Here is a 13,354-nt window from a genome sequence, read left to right as displayed (position 1 = left end):
GGCAGACAAAGTACAACTGCACCAGAGCTGCGACATGAAGACAAGAAGAGGATGTCATCGTAAGAAGATAGGAGGCCCCGGACCCGACTGCGACACCCATTTGACCCGGACCGAATTGGAACCGCCCCTGGGTGAGTATAATATAACCTCTTTTTCTCATCTTTCAGGTTACATCGGGGTCTTACCTACAGCATTACATAATGCTGTAGATAAGCCCCTGATGCTGGTGGCCGCAGCTCATCTTCGATTTTTGGGGTGACAGGTTCCCTTTAATGTCCTGGTGGAGGGAAGGAGGTTGTCACTCAGGATTTTACGTTACATGGCTCCATCCATTCTCCCATTGATGCGGTGAAGTAGTCCTGTGCCCTTAGCAGAGAAACACCTCCAAAACATAATGTTTCCACCTCCATGCTTGACAGTGGGGACAGCGTTCTTAGGGTAATAGGCAGCATTTCTCTTCCTCCAAGCATGGTGAATTGAGTTAATGCCAAAGAGCTCAAATTTTGTCTCATTTGACCACAGCACCTTCTCCCAATCACTCACAGAATCATTCAGGTGTTCATTGGCAACCTTCAAATGGTCCTGTACATGTGCCTTCTTGAGCAGGGGGACCTTGCGGGCACTGCAGAATTTTAAACCTTTATGGCGTATTGTAGTAGCAATGGTTTTCTTGGTGACTGTGTTCCCAGCTGCCTTGAGATCATTAAAAAGTCCCCCCATGTAGTTTTAGGCTGATCTCTCACCTTCCTCATGATGAAGGATACCCCACGAGGTGAGATTTTGCATTGTGCCCCAGATCGATGTCGATTTACAATCATTTCTTCCATTTTCTTACTATTGCACCAACAGTTGTCTCCTTCTCACCAAGCATCTTACTTATGGTTTTGTAGCCATTACAGCTTTGTGCAGGTCTATGATCTTGTCCCTGACATAATCATAAAACTCTTTGGTCTTGCCCATGTTGTAGAGGTTACAGTCTGACTGATTAATTGAGTCTGTGGGCAGGAGTCTTTTATAAAGGTGACTATGTAAGACAGCCGTCCTAATGCAGGTAATGAGTTGATTAGGAGAGTTTAACTGGTCTGTAGGAGCCAGAACTCTTAATGGTTGGTTGGGGATCAAATACTTATTTCTCACTGCAAAATGCAAATAAATGTATAGAATTTATACAATGTGACTTTCTGGATTTTATTTTTGATATTCTATCTCTCAATGTTAAAATTAACCTACCCTTAAAATTATAGACTGTTCATGTCTTTGTCAGTGGGCAAACTTACAAAATCATCAAGGGATTAAATAATTATTTCCTTCACTGTATGACACCAATATTTATTTATCTGTGATTAGGGTGTCAGCACCAACAGCTTCACTGTGTCTATGTAAATTTACAGTCAACGAGCTATGACAGACTCATAGGTTTCTCATTCTATTTATTTTCCACTAATATATTAATTACATTGACTGTTATTAATTGAGATGACATTTTACTTCGCTGCTATTATTCTGTTACATTAAATAGCAAAAAAAGGGGACCTAAAACATAACGTTTAATATACCTATTAAAATCACGTGACACAACATATATGAACAAACATGTTTTACCAACAACCGGCCAAACAATTAAAAGAGATCAAAATAATGGTACTACAAGCAAATGAAGGTGTTTTGGATACAAAAAAAACTACACAGCTAATAAGTTATGTCCAACCCAGTAAAGAAGCCGAGAAAAAAATTCCTTATACTGATATTGCTGTCTGTACCAATATACCTTTGCTCAGATATGTGAAAATGAATCAGTACCACTGACGGTCACCATAATAGACCAGCAAAAGTAAAGACAAGGGGTGCAGTAATATAAATTGGAACAATCTCTCCAATTGGTAAAGATGCCACATGGAGGATGATGATGGGCTCTATGCGAATGCTAATGATGGCTGAGCATTTCATCATGAAGACCACTGCTTGACCGTCCTATCCCCTGATGATTTCCTTTTGTTGGAATGAAACGCGTAGGGAGGTGGTCCAGAAAGGAACAAGAATGGTCTAAGGAGTCATGCATCGATTTGTTGGATCGTTTGACTGACTGAACGGCAGGGTGCATCCTCCATGTGGCATCTTTACCAATTGGTGAGACTGGCAAGTGTGAGGACCCTTGAAGTGGGTTGCCAGCTTATGTATTGTGGCCATAATATTAACTAATACCTTACATATTTCGATATGCTTTTGTGCACTTTTTGTGCAGTTGGGCCCAGATGGCTTTGTAGACTGTGGCCTCTGTTCTCACAGGACGCATTAAAGAGGGCACTGGGCAGCCCGCCACAGGGCGTTACTAATAGGCTATGATCCAGATGCTTTGCATTCTGTGTGAACACCGCTGCAGATTATTTGTTTGCACTGGTGTGCCAAATGGCCACTCCCTGATTGTAGGCTGGCTGTCTCATTGGTATTACTGCACCTGTGTAGTTGCTATCTTTACTTGGGCCCGCTGCACCATGATAGACCATTTGATTCAAGGTCTAGACAGTCAAGCACCTTCGCCTGTTTTTTTGATGTTTTTTTAGTAGTGGAGGTTTTTTCCTCTTTTTCCTCCTTTTGTGGTTTACATCCTATTAGTGTTTTTAACTAAGAGTGGGCACCTCAGTGCCACTCATTGTTAAATAAAGGTGTTTTATTTACTATACCATGTCCCACATTCATACTTTGACCAACGTTCGTTGTTCTTTTCTTGGCTCCTAGTACTATCTCGAATGGTCTGCCATTCAGTTGCCCAACACATATACAGTATGTCATTTTCAGACACAGTACAGTTTCTCTTAAACTCATACATATATGATCTGCTAGGTCCAGTTTTTGCTTGTTCTAGTCAAGAAAGAGAAAGGAAGCTCATCTTCACCCTGAATCCATTCCAGTCCACGCTGAGGGGACATCAGTCTCCTCAGAATCACATCCACAAAGTAGTTCAGCCTCAGTCAGAAAAGATAAGACTGAACAAGTGGTTCCTGCATACTGGTTTATCCTATGTGCTTCCACCCGGAAACCAGGTCCATCATGTCTGCCATGCCACAAACTTTGTCTAACCTACTTCCTGCAATTGGGAAAGGTAGAGCCTAAAGTGTAAGAAAACGTACATACCACTATTGTGTCTCGATGGGGAGCCAACAAATGAAGGTCTCTCCATCAATGAGGTATTACATGGACTGTGCACAATTTTTCCACCGATAGCAAGTGAAAAGAACTGTTTTCCAACCTCCTTGAGAGGCCTTAAACTTGCTTGCTTCATAAGAAGACACCTTTCATATGCACAATATGCAGTGTAACATATACTGTGAATTACCGCCAATTTGTCTTAAAGACAGAGACTGTAGCCAATTTACTTCTTCAGTAAAGTGTTATATTTACAAGTTCACCCATGTGTCTGGCTGCTTGAAATTACAGGTATATCTCTGACGCTTCAAAACGTGCACTCAGACATCAACTCTACAGGAGAACCCATAGGGGGATCCTATAACATCTCCATAGGTACCAACCCCCGCTATTGACAATTGGTGTGGACACAAGGGAAGTATTTGGGGGTCCATTGATCCACTTTAGCTACTGTGACGTTAAAATCCACTGCCAGTGGAACTACATGTCCCAGCTGACCTTCTGCAACATCTGCCTCCTCACCCATGGCTCACTGCAAATTGTTAGCATGGACAGGAAAAACATAGTGCTTGAGATCAGTGGAAGAGTCACCTGCTGAGTATATCTGGTTTAAAGGTAGCTCTCGGAAACTTCTGCTTGGCCTAAATGACTAATGGTATATACCTGTATGATATTATTGATCTGCCTATTTACTTATTAATTTTGCTCAATTATGTAATTCTGCATGCTATCTGGCACCTATTGATAATAATGATAATCACAGGAGAAAATGTATAAAAGGGAACCTGTCACCAAGAAAATGCAGACCAATCTTCATTTATTTTTATGTTATAGTGTATTGTTGCTATAGAGCAGAGGAAGCTAAGCAGATTGATATATAGTTTTTGTGAGAACAAATTCAGTATAATTTCTGTTTTAACTCCTTAAGGACCAGGGGTATCTTCGTTTTTGCGTTTCCAGCGTTTCCATTTTTTGCTCCCCTTCTTCCCACAACCATAACTTTTACATTTTTCCATCAATATAGCCATGTGAGGGCTTGTTTTTTGTGGGAAGAGTTGTACTTTTGAATGGCACCACTGATTTTACCATATCATGTACTGGAAAACAGGAAAAAAAATTCCAAATGCAGTGAAAAAAGTGCAATTCCACACTTATTTTTGGGATTTTTTTTGCTATGTTCACTAAATGCTGCAACTGTCATTATGATTCTTCAGGTCATTATGAGTTCACAGACACCAAACATATCTAGGTTCTTTTTAATTTAAGTGGTGAAAAAAAATTCCAAAATTTGTAAAAAATAAAAAAAGTTGCCATTTTCCGAGACTCGTAGCTAGAGTTGAGCGACCTTGACCTTTTTAGAGTCGAGCCGGGTTTCGCGAAACCCGACTATCTCAAAAGTCGAGTCAAGTGGAATCGGCCGATTATCGCGAAAAGTCGGGGATCGACCGAAACACGAAACCCAATGCAAGTCAATGGGGGAGCATAGTCGGCAGTGAGTAGAGGCCAGGAAAACATGTACAGAGCCCATTGTATTGGCAAAAACATCCATTCTTGCTTCTGAAGCTTGTCAATCATAATTTAGCTTATAATAATTGGAAGGCATTTGAAATTGGGGGTCATTTGGCTAAAGTTGTGGGGGGTAGGGCCGGTTCAAGTAATTAGTGTGCCCATTAAATCTGTACCACATCACGGCAGTGGAGCAGGGAGAGGTAAGTATTTCAACTTTGCAAGTGCTCTGATCCTGAGCAAGCAGGGGGGGCCCACTCGTTGGCATTGGCACTGGCACAGGGCCCCTCAAAGTACAGCGGTGTGTTTGCACGGCGGGGGCGCCTCCCACCGGCAGCAACACTTTTGCGTAGTATGAGGGGCCCTGTGCCAGTGACGTCGCCAACGAGTATTCCTCCCCCCACCTGATGAAGGAACCTGCACCTTCATCTGCACCTTCCTCTTTGTCCCCGTGTAAGGTGGTATGGTATGCGGGAAGGGGGACCTGACTTTCAGCAGGGTCACAATCTTGCAGTGTAGCGTGCACGGGGAATGTTGCATTATGGGTCAGTGTACCAGCAGACTCATCTATCACTGGCTGGGCAATGGGCAGGATGAGGGGAAAACAGACATGGGCCCAAAGAATAAAGTGGGCTAAATGCAGTTCAAAACTGGTAACAGGACTAACCAGGGGGCATTGTTTTGTTCAGTGGAGGACAACTGGAATGAGAGGCTGACACAGAAAGTAGGCCCAAATCAGTAAGTATTCTAAATGCAGTTCAAAATTGGCAACAGTAGTAAACCGGCGGCACAGCTTTGTTCACTGTATGAGAACAGCAAGGAGCGGAAGACACAGATAGAAGGCCCCAACCCAACTAGTAGGCCTAATGCAGTGTTGTTTTCAACAACTACTAAACGAGAGCCAGAAGATCGAAGCAATGGCGAGGAAACCTGGGGAACACCTTTGAGAGGCAGACACCGTTAGTAGGCCCTACCGAAGTAGTAGCCCCAATGCAGTTTTCAAATTCCTAGAGGCTGAAAACAAGACTATTGACGCTCTGCTTTTTTCAAAGGAGGACAGCTGTATTGAGTGGCGCAGACAGACACAGGTAGTAGCCTTAAACCAAAAATGTGGCTCAATGCAGTTTAAAAAAGGTTACAGGGGTACACAGGCAGCATTGCTCTGGTCAGTGGAGGACAATTTCAATAGTGGACCGCAGACAGACTTTGTACGCCTACTATAAAAAAAAGGATGCTCTATGCAATTAAAAATAGGTTCCAGGGGTCCACGGGCAGCAGTGGTGTGGTCAGTGGAGGAGTATTGGAAGGAGGGACCGCAGACAGGCGTAGTAGGCCTAACATAACAAAATTAGGCTGCAGGCACTTTAAAATTGGTTCCAGGGGTACACGGGCAGCAGTGGTGTGGTCAGCGGAGGACAATTTGAATTAGGGACTGCAGACATACTTTGTAGGCTGTCCCCTGTGGACCATGCATCCAACACATTAACCCAGTGCGCCGTAATGGACACGTAACTTTTTGTGGACATGCCTACTGGTCCATGCGTCTCTTCAGGTGCACCTTTCTACTGTTTGATTGCCTGAGTGCTATGACAATGCAGACTTTTTCATGCCGGTGGAGGGCTGGGATGGCTTTTCTCGCAAAAGAAATGTTGACTGGGTAGCTTGAACCGTGGTACAGCGTAGTTCATCTGGGCTTTGTAAATATAAAACAAAGAAAAAAAGGAGGCTCCATGCACTTTCAGCTGGGTTCCAGGGGTACACGGCCAGCATTGGTCTGGTCAGTGGAGAACTATTGGAAGGAGGGACCACAGACAGGCTTCGAAGGCCTAACATAATAAAATTGGGCTGTAGGCACTTTATAATTATTTCCAGGGGTACACGGGCAGCAGTAGACAGGTCAGTGGAGGACTAGTGGAAGGACGGACCGCAGACAGGCTTCGAAGGCCTAACATAATAAAATTGGGCTGTAGGCACTTTAAAATTGGTTCCAGGGGTACACGGGCAGCAGTAGACAGGTCAGTGGAGGACTAGTGGAAGGAGGGACCGCAGACAGGCTTCGAAGGCCTAACATAATAAAATTGGGCTGTAGGCACTTTAAAATTGGTTCCAGGGGAACACGGGCAGCAGTAGACAGGTCAGTGGAGGCCTAGTGGAAGGACGGACCGCAGACAGGCTTCGAAGGCCTAACACAATAAAATTGGGCTGTAGGCACTTTGAATTCTCTTGCAGGGGTACACAGGCACCATTGGTGTTGTCAGCGGCGGCCGATTGTAATGAGTGTCTGCCAGTTAGTAGTCCCAAACAAATACATGTTAATGTCTCGCATTACAACAAAACGAAAACACAAAAGGGTGCAATCATTAGGTACAGGGGTGGGCTCCTCTGCGTAGTTTCAGACCTAGTAATTTGGCACAAAGTATTTACTTGGGTAAATATAGGACGCTGCCCCTGACTATGTTAAGTACCATCATACATGTCAACACAATGGTATTGTCAGTGGCAGGAATTTACGGATGTCAGCGCATAGACTAAACATTGGTGGAACTGTGAGAGATAATTGTGCAAGTGGTAGAGCAATGTTTGAGCTAGGGGTGGGGGAACTCTCTTGTGGCCGGCGGTACACGCCCAGGGCCCCTCATGTTACAACAGTGTGTCTGACGTTGGGTGCGCACCACCACCGCCAGAGACACTTTATTGTACTATGAGGGACCCAGTGGCAGTGCCGTCGACCAAAAGCGGGCACACCCACCTCTTCAGACAAACAGCACTCTCACGGGTGCTTGCGCCAAGTGGCGATACCACGGCCCCGTGTGGGGAGTTTGGCCATTTAGGGAGGTGTAAACATGTCGTATGCTGGACAATCAGCTGCTGCAAATTACGAGATTGGTAAAGTCATTCAGAGTAGTCCACAGGCAATACCTTTTCATAGGAAAGCTAGGTGTCGGCCGGGCAAGGTGGGGCAAAAGAATTCGAAATCCAGTTGTGGTTCATTTTAATGAAGGTTAGATCATCAACATTTTGGGTAGCCAGACGAGTCCTTTTTTCGGTTAATATTGAACCTGCAGCACTGAATACTCTTTCTGATAGGACACTAGCTGCCGGGCAAGCAAGCTTCTGCAATGCATATTCTGCCAATTCTGGCCAGGTGTCTAATTTGGATGCCCAGTAATCAAATGGGAATGACGGTTGAGGTAGAACATAGATAAGGGATGAAAAATAGTTAGTAACCATACTGGACAAATGTTGTCTCCTGTCACTTTGAATTGATGCAGCAGTACCTGTCCTGTCTGCGGTCATAGCAAAATCACTCCACAACCTGGTCAGAAAACCCCTCTGTCCAACGCCACTTCGGATTTCTGCACCTCTAACACTTCTGGTCTGCTGCCCCCTGCTGCTCGTGTGAGAACGATCACGGGCGCTGTGTGCTGGGAATGCCTGAAGCAAACGGTCAACAAGAGTTGATTGTTTGGTTGCTAATATTAGTTCCAAGTTCTCATGTGGCATAATATTTTGCAATTTGCCTTTATAGCGAGGATCAAGGAGGCAGGCCAACCAGTAATCGTCATCGTTCATCATTTTCGTAATGCGTGTGTCCCTTTTGAGGATACGTAAGGCATAATCCGCCATGTGTGCCAAAGTTCCAGTTGTCAAATCTGCGGTTGTGCTTGGTTGAGAGGCAGTTTCAGGCAAATCTACGTCACTTGTGTCCCTCAGAAACCCAGAACCCAGCCTTGCCACGCCACCAATTTCCAATGGCCCCGGAGAAGCTTCCTCATTAAAAAAATACTCATCCCCATCATCCTCCTCGTCCTCCTGTTCACCTGCTACCTCGTCCTGTACACTGCCCTGACCAGACAATGGCTGACTGTCATCAAGGCTTTCCTCTTCCTCGGCTGCATATGCCTGCTCCTTTATGTGCGTCAAACTTTGCATCAGCAGACACATTAGGGGGATGCTCATGCTTATTATGGCATTGTCTGCACTAACCAGCCATGTGCATTCCTCAAAACACTGAAGGACTTGACACATGTCTTGTATCTTCGACCACTGCACACCTGACAACTCCATGTCTGCCATCCTACTGCCTGCCTGTGTATGTGTATCCTCCCACAAAAACATAACAGCCCGCCTCTGTTCGCACAGTCTCTGAAGCATGTGCAGTGTTGAGTTCCACCTTGTTGCAACGTCTATGATTAGGCGATGCTGGGGAAGGTTCAAAGACCGCTGATAGGTCTGCATACGGCTGGAGTGTACGGGCGAACGGCGGATATGTGAGCTAAGTCCGCGCACTTTGAGGAGCAGGTCGGATAACCCCGGATAACTTTTCAGGAAGCACTGCACCACCAGGTTTAAGATGTGAGCCAGGCAAGGAATGTGTTTCAGTTGGGAAAGGGAGATGGCAGCCATGAAATTCCTTCCGTTATCACTCACTACCTTGCCTGCCTCAAGATCTACTGTGCCCAGCCACGACTGCGTTTCTCTCTGCAAGAACTTGGACAGAACTTCCGCGGTGTGTCTGTTGTTGCCCAAACACTTCATTGCCAATACAGCCTGCTGACGCTTGCCAGTAGCTGCCCCATAATGGGACAACTGGTGTGCAACAGTGCCAGCTGCGGATGGAGTGGTTTGGCGACTGCGGTCTGTGGACGAGCTCTCGCTTCTGCAGAAGGACGAGGAGGAGGAGGAGTGTTGTGAATTCTGTGGCTGAATTCACTCCTGTGGTCACAAGTGGTACTGCAGCTTCTGAGCTTCCTCCCTCAGGTGTTCTGGTGAGCTCGTTAACTGCTTCATTACTTAACTCCGCCTGATGCTGCTATCCTTGCTCCTTGTCAATGTTTCAGTGTTGGATCTGAGCTTCTCCTGATTGTTCCTGTGACCTGCTGCTCTGTATAGCTAAGTGCTTTTTGCTTTTTTGTTGCTTTTTTTCTGTCCAGCTTGTCTTTTGTTTTGCTGGAAGCTCTGAGACGCAAAGGGTGTACCGCCGTGCCGTTAGTTCGGCACGGTGGTTTTTTTTTGCCCCCTTTGCGTGGTTTTGTTTTAGGGTTTTTTGTAGACTGCAAAGTTCGCTTTACTGTCCTCGCTCTATCTAGAATATCGGGCCTCACTTTGCTGAATCTATTTCATCCCTACGTTTTGTCTTTTCATCTTACTCACAGTCATTATATGTGGGGGGCTGCCTTTTCCTTTGGGGAATTTCTCTGGGGCAAGTCAGGCCTATTTTTCTATCTTCAGGCTAGCTAGTTTCTTAGGCTGTGCCGAGTTGCCTAGGTAGTTGTTAGGCGCAATCCACAGCCGCTTTTAGTTGTGTTTAGGATAGGATCAGGTGTGCAGTCTACAGAGTTTCCACGTCTCAGAGCTCGTTCTTGTATTTTTGGGTATTTGTCAGATCACTGTGTGCGCTCTGATCGCTATGCACACTGTGTTTCTGGATTGCCTTCATAACACCTGTCATTTGCAAACATATCAGTACAAGGAGCCTAACTAATTATTCTCAATAGAGGGAAAGAAAAAGTTCTGACATCATTTTTTTTTTTTCTGCTCTGTGTTCACTTTTTTTTTTTCCCCTAGACATTTGGGTGATTCTGGACACAGGTGTGGACATGGATATTCAGGGTCTGTGCTCTTCAATGGATAATCTCGTTATAAATGTACAAAAAATTCAAGATACTATTGATCAGAAATCTATGTTAGAACCAAGAATTCCTATTCCTGATTTGTTTTTTGGAGATAGAACTAAGTTTCTAAGTTTCAAAAATAATTGTAAGCTATTTCTGGCCTTGAAACCTCATTCTTCTGGTAATCCTATTCAACAGGTTTTGATTATTATTTCTTTTTTGCGCGGCGACCCTCAAAACTGGGCATTATCTCTTGCGCCAGGAGACCCTGCATTGAGTAGTGTCGATGCGTTTTTCCTGGCGCTCGGATTGCTGTACGATGAGCCTAATTCAGTGGATCAGGCTGAGAAAAATTTGCTGGCTTTGTGCCAGGGTCAGGATGATATAGAAGTATATTGTCAGAAATTTAGGAAATGGTCAGTACTCACTCAGTGGAATGAATCTGCGCTGGCAGCTTTGTTCAGAAATGGTCTCTCTGAGGCTCTTAAGGATGTCATGGTGGGATTTCCTATGCCTGCTGGTTTGAATGAGTCTTTGTCTTTGGCCATTCAGATCGGTCGACGCTTGCGCGAGCGTAAATCTGTGCACCATTTGGCGGTACTGCCTGAGGTTAAACCTGAGCCTATGCAGTGCGATAGGACTATGACTAGAGTTGAACGGCAGGAATACAGACGTCTGAATGGTCTGTGTTTCTACTGTGGTGATTCCATGCATGCTATTTCTGATTGTCCTAAGCGCACTAAGCGGTCCGCTAGGTCTGCCGTCATTGGTACTGTACAGTCCAAATTCCTTCTGTCCATTACCTTGATATGCTCTTTGTCGTCGTTTTCTGTCATGGCGTTTGTCGATTCGGGCGCTGCCCTGAATTTGATGGATTTGGATTATGCTAAACGTTGTGGGTTTTTCTTGGAGCCTTTGCGGTGTCCTATTCCATTGAGAGGAATTGATGCTACACCTTTGGCCAAGAATAAACCTCAATACTGGGCCCAGCTGACCATGTGCATGGCTCCTGCACATCAGGAAGTTATTCGCTTTCTGGTGTTGCATAATCTGCATGATGTGGTCGTGTTGGGGTTGCCATGGCTACAAACCCATAATCCAGTATTGGATTGGAATTCCATGTCGGTATCCAGCTGGGGTTGTCAGGGGGTACATGGTGATGTTCCATTTTTGTCGATTTCGTCATCCACCCCTTCTGAGGTCCCAGAGTTTTTGTCTGATTATCAGGATGTATTTGAAGAGCCCAAGTCCGATGCTCTACCTCCGCATAGGGATTGTGATTGTGCTATCAATTTGATTCCTGGTAGTAAATTCCCTAAAGGTCGATTATTTAATTTATCCGTGCCCGAACACGCCGCTATGCGCAGTTATGTGAAGGAATCCCTGGAGAAGGGACATATTCGCCCATCGTCATCACCACTGGGAGCAGGGTTCTTCTTTGTAGCCAAGAAGGATGGTTCGCTGAGACCGTGTATTGATTACCGCCTTCTTAATAAGATCACTGTTAAATTTCAGTATCCCTTGCCATTGTTATCTGACTTGTTTGCTCGGATTAAGGGGGCTAGTTGGTTCACTAAGATAGATCTTCGTGGTGCGTATAATCTGGTGAGAATCAGGCAAGGAGATGAATGGAAAACTGCATTCAATACGCCCGAGGGTCATTTTGAGTATCTAGTGATGCCGTTCGGACTTGCCAATGCTCCATCTGTGTTTCAGTCTTTTATGCATGACATCTTCCGTGAGTATCTGGATAAATTCCTGATTGCTTACTTGGATGACATTTTGATCTTCTCAGATGATTGGGAGTCTCATGTGAAGCAGGTCAGAATGGTTTTTCAGGTCCTGCGTGCTAACTCTTTGTTTGTGAAGGGATCAAAGTGTCTCTTCGGTGTGCAGAAAGTTTCATTTTTGGGGTTCATCTTTACCCCTTCTACTATCGAGATGGATCCAGTTAAGGTCCAAGCCATCCAGGATTGGATTCAGCCGACATCTCTGAAAAGTCTGCAAAAGTTCCTGGGCTTTGCTAATTTTTATCGTCGCTTCATCTGTAATTTTTCTAGCATTGCCAAACCATTGACCGATTTGACCAAGAAGGGTGCTGATTTGGTTAATTGGTCTTCTGCTGCTGTGGAAGCTTTTCAGGAGTTGAAGCGTCGTTTTTGTTCTGCCCCTGTGTTGTGTCAGCCAGATGTTTCTCTTCCGTTCCAGGTCGAGGTTGATGCTTCTGAGATTGGAGCAGGGGCGGTTTTGTCACAGAGAGGTTCTGATTGCTCAGTGATGAAACCATGTGCTTTCTTTTCCAGGAAGTTTTCGCCCGCTGAGCGTAATTATGATGTGGGCAATCGAGAGTTGCTGGCCATGAAGTGGGCATTCGAGGAGTGGCGTCATTGGCTTGAAGGAGCTAAGCATCGCGTGGTGGTATTGACCGATCATAAGAACTTGACTTATCTCGAGTCTGCCAAGCGCTTGAATCCTAGACAGGCCCGTTGGTCGTTATTTTTTGCCCGCTTCGACTTTGTGATTTTGTACCTTCCGGGCTCTAAAAATGTGAAGGCGGATGCTCTGTCTAGGAGTTTTGTGCCCGACTCTCCGGGTTTATCTGAGCCAGCGGGTATCCTCAAGGAAGGAGTCATTGTGTCTGCCATCTCCCCTGATTTGCGGCGGGTGCTGCAAAAATTTCAGGCGAATAAACCTGATCGTTGTCCAGCAGAGAAACTGTTCGTCCCTGATAGGTGGACTAATAAACTTATCTCTGAACTTCATTGTTCGGTGTTGGCTGGTCATCCTGGAATCTTTGGTACCAGAGAGTTAGTGGCTAGATCCTTCTGGTGGCCATCTCTGTCACGGGATGTACGTACTTTTGTGCAGTCCTGTGGGATTTGTGCTAGGGCTAAGCCCTGCTGTTCTCGTGCCAGTGGGTTGCTTTTGCCCTTGCCGGTCCCAAAGAGGCCTTGGACACATATTTCGATGGATTTCATTTCTGACCTTCCCGTTTCTCAAAAGATGTCAGTCATTTGGGTGGTCTGTGATCGCTTTTCTAAAATGGTCCATCTGGTGCCCTTGGCTAAATTGCCTTCCTCCTCTGATTT

Source organism: Ranitomeya imitator, chromosome 4 (assembly GCF_032444005.1).
Source record: "Ranitomeya imitator isolate aRanImi1 chromosome 4, aRanImi1.pri, whole genome shotgun sequence".
Lineage (NCBI taxonomy): Eukaryota > Metazoa > Chordata > Amphibia > Anura > Dendrobatidae > Ranitomeya > Ranitomeya imitator.
The sequence above is the reverse complement of the archived record's forward strand: the minus strand, read 5'-3'. Positions refer to the sequence as shown.